This window comes from Elephantulus edwardii, unplaced genomic scaffold (assembly GCF_000299155.1).
Source record: "Elephantulus edwardii isolate Elephantulus edwardi_28Jun2011 unplaced genomic scaffold, EleEdw1.0 scaffold00031, whole genome shotgun sequence".
In the NCBI taxonomy this organism is placed as follows: domain Eukaryota; kingdom Metazoa; phylum Chordata; class Mammalia; order Macroscelidea; family Macroscelididae; genus Elephantulus; species Elephantulus edwardii.
In genome coordinates this window covers 8,936,245-8,946,837 of record NW_006399781.1, presented here as the reverse complement: position 1 = coordinate 8,946,837, position 10,593 = coordinate 8,936,245, and the positions used below count along the sequence as shown (strand labels likewise).

At 41.3% G+C, this 10,593-nt stretch overlaps 1 pseudogene; it reads right to left on the bottom strand.

Annotated features, from left to right (window-relative positions):
• Nucleotides 1-2,223: 2,223 nt before the first annotated feature.
• On the bottom strand, nt 2,224-10,593 carry LOC102843617 (annotated as a pseudogene).

Below are 10,593 nucleotides of genomic sequence, written 5' to 3'. Positions count from 1 at the left end.
TGATCTTTTTATACAGTAGCTCTGAACCCTGCACTGTCCTGAGCCAGACTCACTGACTTGGACACACCTACCCTCATTTCCCCAGTTACTGTATCAATCCATCTCATTGGGGGTCTTCCTCTCCTGCACTGTTTCTCCGCCCTTCTGAGCATGATGCCCTTCTCCAAAGATCAGTCTCTCCTGGCTACATGCCCAAATTCTATCCTCCAAGGAGAAACCTAGTTTCACCCTCTCCAAGACACACCTATTTGTTTTCTTGGCAGTCTATGGTATGTTCAAGACTCTTCTCTAATACCACAATTGGAAGGCATCGATTCTTCTTTTGTCCTCCTTAGTCATTGTCTCCGACACATAACAAGCAACTGTGAAGACCTGGATTAGGCGTACCTTAATCTCTAGACTGACATCGTTGTTGTTCCTCAGTACTCTGGAGAGGTCCCTGGTAGCAGATTTTCCCAAAGTAATTTGTCTTTTGATGTCCTAACTGCTGGTGTCAAGAGTGTTGATTGTGGAGCCGAGCAAGCTATAATCGTTAACAACCTTAATCTCTTCTCCATCTATCATGGTGCTGCCAATTGGCCCGGTGGTGAGAATCTTTATCTTCTTAATGTTGAGCTTCAATCCATAGTGAAGACTACAGTCCTTGACCTTCAGCAGCAAGAGCTTTATGTCTTCTTCAGTTTCAGCGAGGAAGGTTGTATCATCTGCATACTGTAAGTTGTTGATGAGTCTTCTTCCAATCCTGATGCCACATTCCTCCTCATAAAGCCCAGCCTCTCAAATGATCTGTTCTGCACATAGATTGAAAGGGTATGGAGAGGGGATGCATTGCTGACACACTCCTTTCTTGAATTTGAGTCATGCAGTGTTTCCCTGCCCTGTTCTGAGGACTGCTTCCTGGTACAAGTATAGGTCTTGCACAGCACTAGAATGTGTTCTCGGCTCCTTTAGCCATCATAAACACTATAGCTTTACAAGGTACCTCTAGGGGGCAGCACTGCCTCCACTGAGGATAAATGAGCTAGCATTTCTGGGGTTATCTTAACAGCACAAGATAAGGAATCAGGATGGCAACTCTACAATCGCCAGAAATACACACTAGCCAAAGTTAGGAAAACTTACCAGCACATCACACTCTGACCCCACGTTTCAGTTGTGTTGTGCTCTATTTTTGTTTGTTTGGTGTCTTGGGACAAGGCTATTCCTGGATGAACAGGGAGTGAGGTCTTTTTTGAAGAGGTTGAGAAAGAAAACAACACCTTTAATAGATAGAATGATATCCTATAGACTTTCAGTTAAAGGAAACACTCAGCAAACAGATGGATTCTTGTGTAATATTTCCCCTGTACAACTACTGAATTCTCTTTGAAAAGTATATCATCAGCACTCTTTAAAAATAACTTTTGGAGTTTACTCACCTAAGGCTCCTTCATGAATCAACACCAGAGGATATTTCACAATGTTGTGTGACACTTCTGCCTCCTGACTTCATACATCTTAAAAACAAAACATTGTCTTTTGTGGATCTAAGCCACACTCTTAGCAAGACCAAAGAGTCAAGGTGGGTTAGTCAGTTAGTGGCACCCAGACCCTTCATTCCTGTGTGCAGCTTTAGTTATCAATAAAATGTTACTGGAATATGAGGTCTCATTTCCCACAAAAAGGAATGGTAACTTTTCCTCATCCTAAGAGGAGGTAGATCTCAAAAAGGAGGAAATTGATATTCAGATAATGACAGGAGGCATAGAAGGAATTCTAGTCTCCTTGGCTTTATTCTTGTGTTCAGTTCGTCTGAATTCTCAAGGGGCAGCTATGCCCGGCTTCTCCCCTGAGGCCGTGGCTGCTGTGAAGGTCCTGACCACTTGGAGGCAGGCCCCACCCTGGGATGGGGCTGGCCCTGAGCTCTCAAGAGCAAGTCATGTCTTGCAAACAAGATTAGCTGCGGTCATGTTACTCTCTCTGTTTATTTCTCTTTTGTTATCTCCAATGCAAGGTAAAGACTTGTCTAAAACAACCAGCCTAGCTTCAGCTGCAGTGTGTGTGTGTGTGTGTGTGTGTGTGTGTGTGTGTGTGTGTGTGTACTGTTGGCTTGTGTAATGGAAAAGCAATGATGAATACAAAATCTCTGCTAAGTTTTGAGGGGCTGAGTTTAATTCATTAGGAAAGGTTATAACTTTCACTTGTACTGGTTGGTAGAAACATGAGACCCCAGCTATAGGTGATCTAGGCAAAACACCTAGAGGACACAAGCCCAGGGGCTAAGACCACAGTCCACTAAAGGATAAACATTTTGTTATCTCATCTAAGTTTTAAGAAGATGAAATACCTATTGTTGTGGTTGTGTGCCATTGAAGCTGACTCATAAATGAGCCCCTAGAGGCTTTTCAGAGGCTATAAATCACATGAGAGGAGACTGCCCATCTTTCTTCCATGGAGCAGCTAGTGTATTTGAACCAAGTGCCTTTGGATTGGCACCACAATTCCTTACCCATTAGGCCACCAGAGCTCCTGTGAAATATCTGGACTAGACAAACACATAGATACACAAATATCATCATGAATGGGATCAAATGCTACAACTTTACATACAGGTTATACCTCAAGAAAGCAAAATTTCCCCCAACTGGACCAATAAGCAACATCATGATAAACAGATAAGATTCCTGTTGGCAAGGATCTCATCTTCCTTGGATCAACAATCAATTCTTATGGAAATAACACTTGAGAAACAAATGAACAAAATGCATTGTATTTGGGCAAATCTGCTTCTAAAAGACCTCTTAAAAATGCTTGCTTGCTGCCTCATACCCATGTGAAAGCTGGACAATGAACGGGGATGACCCAAAGACAGACAGAATGTTGGCAAAGAATACTGAACATGCCACAGACGGCCAGAAGAACAAACTAGTTGATTTTGAAAGAAGCTCAACCAGAGTGCTCCTTGGAAGCAAGGAGGGTAGGGCTTCCTCTCAGTTACAGTGGACACGTTGGCAGGAGGGACTAGTTCCTGGAGGACACCATGCTTGGTAAAGTGGAAGGTGAGTGTAAAGGAGGAAGTGCCTCAGCGAGGTGGATGGACACAGTGGCCACAACAATGACCTCAAACATAACAATGGTGGGAATGAAACACAGCCCAGCAACATTTCATTCTGATCTACATCGGGCCACTGTGAGTCAAAGGCACCTCAGCAGCACATAATAACAATAACATGGGCTGGGACAAAGAGGAAATGGGGAGTTATTGCTCAATGGGTACAGGTTTTCTGTTTGAGATGATGAAAACGCTCTAGAAATAAACAGTGGTGATGGTTACACAAAACCGTGGGTCTAATTGCTTGACGCTCATAGTCATCAAGTCGGAACCAACTCATAGCTGACCCTCCAGCAGGTTTTCTGAAGTTGTCAATCTCACGGGAGGAAACTCCATCTTTCTCCCTCTGAATCACTGATGATTTCAAACAGCCAGAGAGGCACTACTCCTTCCAGATCACACCACCTGAGCTCCCTTGTGAATGGAATTAAAGCCACTGAATTATACAGTTAAAATGTCAAGCTTTATGTTACCTATTTTCCACAACAATTAAAAATATACTTGGTAAAAAAAAAATAATCAAACCCAAACAAACCATAGCCCAGTTGTAATAATTAGAGAATAAGGTAAGGGCTGCTTTTGTAGCAAGGAGACCTGACGTTGAAACCTATGCCGTGAACTGAATTAAGCATATGCTCTATTTTATCTGAAGATACAGTGAGCCCACAGATACGTGGGGTGGGGCGAATGGGCCTGCTTTGGGGAAAGACAGCCTCCCTTTGTGGAAAAATGGATCCACCAAAGCAGGAAATCGAACTGTTTGACTTATGTTGCCTATATAGGTATATGTGTTTGCAGACAGGGAAAGGGCTGAGAGAAGAGAACAAACAGAAAAGTAAACAAAACAGAAACAAAAACTAAAAGACTTTTCTCAAGGTTTGTTTTTCATCATCACCACTTCACTTAGGTTTAAAGCCAACATGGTCTCTGGAAGCTCCAAGTGGTTGTTGTTGTGTTATGTGTAACCCTCCGGCGAGTTTTCAGAGGCTGTGAATCACAAAGCAGATCGCCAATCTTTCTCCCACAGAGCAGCTAGTGGATTTGAACTACCTGCCTCCTGGTTGGCAGTGCAATGCCTTGCCCACTAGGCCACCAGAGCTCCTAGAGGCAGGAAGAACTTCGTCTGAGGAAGGAACTGAAATGGCTTTGTCTTTTGAAGAGAAACCAGCTCCACCAATTCTGAATTTCCCTAGAGTGAGCCCTTGAGGCAAGGGAGCTGTGTTAGCACTGCTCTGAGCAGGCAGGGCAGCAGCCTGAACATCCCTGATGCCTGCTGTTATGTAAAAGCACTTCCCTGGCGTGGGAGTGAAGCACACAAGGGTGAAATCCAGAGGAAAAGATGCAGAGCAGACACCTCAACCAGAGTCTCAGTGCCTGTGTGCAACACAATCACCTGGGGAGCCTTTTAACCTCATTCATGCCCAGGCCCCACCGCCAGAGGTTCTGATTAAATAGGTCTGAGGTAGGACCTCTGTTATTGTTATGTGTCATCTGTTAGAACTGACCTACAGCTGGCCCTCCAGCAAGTTTTCAGAGGCAGTTAAGTCACAAGGGAGGAGATTGCCTAGCCTTCCCTAATGGAGTAAACTGGTGGATTTGAACCACAAGCCTTTGGGTTGGCAGTGCTGCTCCTTACCACTAGGCCACCAATGCTACCTGAGGTAGGGCCTGGTGTGGATAATTATTTTCCAAGTTTGAAGGTGATTCTAATGGCCTAACAGGAGATGACCTCTGGTCCTTACCCGTTATCCCATTACTCGACAGATAAGACAGTACACAACTGTGACACAGGGTTTCCAAGGCCATCCATCTCTATGGAAGCCGCCTGCCACATCTTTCTTCCATGGAGAAGCTGGTGAGTTTGAACCACTGACCTTTCCATTAGCATCCCTGCGCTCCACCACTGCACAAGTGGGATTCCTTCTACTCTGATGCCAGTTCCTCTTCATTTAAATGCACTTTAATGACCCAGTGTCTGTTTCCTAATGGTTTAAGATTAAAAACAGCCCACGTAGAATAGAAGAGAAAAATTGCTAATGAAAAGATACTAAAAGCAGCAAGGCATAGTGAGTGTAGAGATAGAAAATCTATAAAAAGCAAACACGCCTCCCTTCCCATTCCAGAACATCCTGTTAATGATAAGAGTTTAAAGAGGGTCCACCACAAGGGCAGTGGCAGTCACAACATGAAGGACAGTGATGCAAATCACTTGACTGTCCACACAGCTAACGTACATATATATTGACAATTTCTGCAAACACGACCTCATTTTAACTCTCATCACAGTCCTATGAGAGAAGTGCTGTTACCCTATTTTATAGATGAAGAAAGCAGGGCTCAGGGAAGACCACTCACTTGCTCAAAGTCACACAAGTGGTGAGGTGCACAGCCGAGATTTGAATGTCAGGTGTTGGTTGGTTTGCCTCAAAAGCTCATATTCATTTCAAAATGCCATACCTACCCACCTATTTCACAAGTATTGGAAATATCAAAGACTGCTATTTATAATGATGAACCAAAATCCAGAGCTGGATTATCGTCTGTTTGAGACATTCATTTTAGAATGAGTTACACACACACACACACACACACACACACACACACACACACACACACACATGCCTTTTTTAACAGTGATGAAAGAACTGGGCAGCCAGTTGGGAGGTAAATAAATAAATAATGCACATTATTTCCCCACTCACACCATTCATCAAAATGAATACCAGATGGATGAAGATGGAAATGAAACCATAAAGGTACTAGAAGAAAATACAAGTGAATATTTTATAATCTTAGGATGGAGAAGGACTTTCCAAACACGTCAACAAGAGCAGAAACCATAGAGGAAAAGATTGATAGATTTGACTACATAAAAAATTAAAAACTTCTGTACATCAAAACCCACCATAAATTGAAAAAATATTCAACTTCGCTAGCATTCAAAGAAAGGCAAATTAAAACAGCAATGAGAGCCTTTTTTCCCCCCTGATCAGATTGGCAATGATTAAAAAGAATGATAATACAGAAAGCTGGCATGAGTGAGGGGAAATCAACACTCACACACTGTTGGAGGGAGTGTAAATTGGTACAATCTTTCTGGAAGGCATTTTGGCAATGAGGATGAAAAAAAGCCCAAGAAAGCACATACCTTTTGACCCAGAAATTCCGTGTATAAAAATTTATCCAAAGGACACACTTGAGCTACCACACACAGACAAGTAAAATGTGTGAAAGGATTTTATTTACTGTGGTGCTGCTTGCAATATTGAAAAATTGGAAGCAACCTAATGTTTAACAGAAATGAATTAGTCAAATAAATTATGCTATATGCATGAAAAGCAATTTTATGCAGCTATCAAAATTGATGCTGTATAAATAGACAGACCAACCAATGGAAAAGAATCAAAAGCCCACAGATAGACCCAAATATATGTGCGAATTTAGTCTATGATAAGTATCAAATCAGTCAGGCAAAGGCAGGCTTTTTAATAAATGGTGTTTGACTAACTGGAAAAAGATGGAAACTGAACCCATATCACACACAGTACACCAGGGTAGACTGCAACTGAATCAAAGACTTAAGTGCGGAAAATAAAACCATAAAAATTACCAGAAAAATACTAGAACTTTATAAACTTGGAACGCTGAAGACCTTTCTGATTAAAAATGCAGAAGTCCTGAAAGGAAAGCCTGATAAATACATCACATAAAAAATTTTAAATGTCTGCATGACAAAACCACCATAAGTAAAATAAAAGCCAATAGAAATAGGGCATGCTTTCAGAAACGGAAACACAAATGTCTTTTAAGCATATGGGAAGATGTTCAACACCATTTATAACAAAAGGTGTGCAAATTACAGCCACAATGAAATACACTTTTTTTTTAACCTATCAGATTTGTACATGTCCAAAATAGACTTGATTTGGGAAAATATAAGGAAAGGGTTCCTACATTCATACTCTGCCATTCATCTGTCAGTTTGTCATATTGTGGGCATTTACATGTTGCTGTGATGTTGGAAGCTATGCCATTGGTTGTTCTAATACCAGCAGGGTCACTCATGCTGGATAGGTTTCCGTGGAACTTCCAGTCTAAGGCAGAGCAGGAAGACCTGGCCATCCACTTCTGAAATAGGTCTTGAAAACTTGATGAATAACAGCAGCTCATTGTCAGATATGGTGCTGGAAGATGAGGCCTTCAGGTTGGAAAGCACTCAAGATGCAACTGAGGCAGAGTTGTCTTCTCAAGATAGAGGCTGCCATGGTGAAATAGAGGGAACAAAGCTTCCCCCCCACAAAGCAGCCCTGGACACACACACCAGTGTATGTTAACAGATTTGGAAGACAGCTACTTGGCTGACAACCTGAACGAACTGGAAGAGATGCCACATTTGTTCCCATTTTTAAAAAAGGAGTTCCAACAGGGTGTGGAATTCATCGAACACTGCCATTAATATCACATGGAAGTAGAATCTTGCTGAAGATTATTTAAAAACAGCTGGAACAGTAGGTACTTTGGCAAGGCATGTCCAGAAGTTCAACCTGGATTCAGAAGAGTCTGTGGCACAAGGGTTATCATTGTTGATGGCAGATCGATTTTGGCTGAAAGCACAGGATACCAAAAAGATGTTTACTTGTGTTTTATTCATTATGCAAAGGCATTTGATTGTGTGGAGCATAACAAATTATGGATAACATTGAGAAGAATGGGGATCCCAGGACCCTTAACTATTTTCTTGTGAAGCCTATATATAGGCCAAGAAACCGTTGTCCAAACAGAATAAGGGAATACTGTGTGGCTTAAAATCAGGGTTGTGTTCTTTCTCCTCAACTCTTGGTTTGGTCAATTTTGGACTATAAAAGTTGGTAGAAACTCTCTATTTCCTCCTCTTTGGCTTAACTGATGGTATATATTTGAATAATTATTGTATTAACAGGCCTTCCTTATACACATGTAGTAGACTGTCATGCACAGGACAGAAGTTGAAATAGTCATTTTCATTATAAATACAATACCATTCTTCCTCACGTTTTCACTCATAACAGTAGATAATATGATTGTCTGATTTAAAGTGGCCAACACTAAACCATCTCAACTCACTAAGAAAAATCACAGAAGAAGAATCAGTCAAGCTGTGGTCTTGGGGAAGAGTACTGAATAGTCCATGGACTGTCAAAGAACAGATATACAACTTGAAGAGAATGCAGCCAGAATGCTCCTTAGCTTTGTTATAGCTTTGTCTCACATACTTTGGGCATATTGTTAGGAGGGACAATTCCTTGGACCGAAGCATCCTACTTGAAAAGGCAGAGGATTAGCCAAAGAGAAGAAGACCCTTAGAAAGATGGATTGACACAAAGTCAGCAGCAATGGGCTCAAATATGTCAGCGGTGATGAGGATAGGACAAGTTCCAGAGTATTTGTTCATAAGGTTCCCATGAGTGCTACTGCATGAGATGGCATCAAACAAAACAATCCTTTCTCTATAGCTAGTCAATCTGCACGCTGAGAAAAATCATTCAAGAAATTAGACTACATGAAGAAGAATGTGGCATTAGAAATTGAATAACACTCATCAACAACCTGATGGTGCAGATGACACAACTTGACTTGAAGAAGGCTTGAAACACTTCCTGAGGAAGATTAAAAACCTATAGTCTTCAATATGAGTTATATCTCAACAGTAAGAAAACAAAAATCCTCACCACTGGACCAATAGAGAACATTGTCATAGTTGAAGAAAAGATTAGAATTTAATTTTACTTGGTTTCACAATCATCCTTAATAGCAGCAGCCAAGAAATCAAAAGACATGTTGCATTGGGAAAGCTGGCTGTCAAGGACCTCCTTTTTTTTTCCTTTCATGGTTTGTATTTTATTGGTTGTTTTAAGGTCCAGAACAGAGCCATTATGAAGAACTGTTACACAATTCTTAATGTACATACCAAAAATCTAAAAAGCCATGTAGTTAAAATTCTTTTCTAAATCCCAGTGACTTTCTAGTTTTAAATTTGGAGTAAAATTTTCATAAAGAAGAAACTAAGTACCAAATCTTCAACTGTTGATAAACTATCATATCATTAAATCCCACTGATTCACAATTGACTATCACACACACTACACATTCAAATTTTCAACCATGCACAGCACATAACAAGGTTATTAGGAAAACTGGACTAACAAGACCAAAGATATTACAGCATTCACACAGTTCTGACAGGGATAAAGCCATGAGGAGGGAGTGGTTATGTTTAAGAAGAAATTTTACTAAATTATGTTCAATTTATGTATCTAAAAAACATGAAAATCAGACTTAATTTAAAATGTTCAAGTTATAAATGCATGACTATGACTCCAAATTGTCATTAAGTATGCTCTGTATTATGGGATATAAAAACTATCCCTTTTCCCCATGGAATGTTACACTGAGATCCAAAGCCCCCCCATAATTGTAACATCCCACATTTTACACAACCAGCAAATGATCTCACCTCTTTTAAAAAAGCATTTACACTTAAAAATAGGATGAACTGGAATTTCTTTTTTCTTAAAAATGTTTCTAGAGCTACTAAAAAATTGCATTTACAAAATAGTTGATAAAAATTTTCCTCTGGATTATACAAGAAGGGAGATACAGGGACCATTGATAAAACATGGTTGTTGTTATTGTTGTTATGTGCTGTCGAGTCGCTTGCGACTCATAGGGATCCTATGTACAACAGCCCTAAACTCCGCTCTGTCCTGTGCCAATCGCACTTTCTCTGACACTCCCATCCCAATTATCCCAGTCACTGAATCAATCCACCTCATAGAGGGCCTTCCCCTCCTGCGCAGTCCCTCCACCCTCCCAAGCATGATATCCCTCTCCAGGGACTGGTCCCTCCTCACAACATGTCCAAAGTATGTTAGACGGAGCCTCAGAATCTTTGCCTCCAAGGAGCCACCCGGTTTAACCCTTTCCAGGACGAATCTGTTTGTTTTCCTAGCAGTCCATGGTATTCTCAATACTCTTCTCCAGCACTACAGCTCAAAGGCATCAATTCTCCTTCTATCCTCCCTGGTCATTGTCCAACTCTCTGATGCATAACAAGTGATTGCGAAGACCATAGCCTGTATCAGATGCACCTTAGTCTCCAGAGAGACACCATTGCTCTTCAGTACTTTGGAGAGGTCCCTAACAGCAGACTTTTCCATGGCAATGCGCCTTGGTAGACAAATATAATTAGACTTGGCTTCTTTCTCCCCTGCATCATCAGAGGCTGACTCTTCATTTTTAATTTCTCCATTTTCTGGGAGTAAATCTTTAGTTTCTTGGTTGACCATTTCAACCTGTTTTCTCTTTGCTCATCTTTCCCTTTTGTTTGCACTTTTTGTCAGAAGACATCTTTCCTGCTGTCTTTTGGGGCTTCGTTTCCATTTTTTCAGGGGCAGCCTCACTGATCTCCTCTTGGGCTCCTCCTTCACCACCCCTTCGGCCAAGCTGACCTTCCTCTTGGGCAT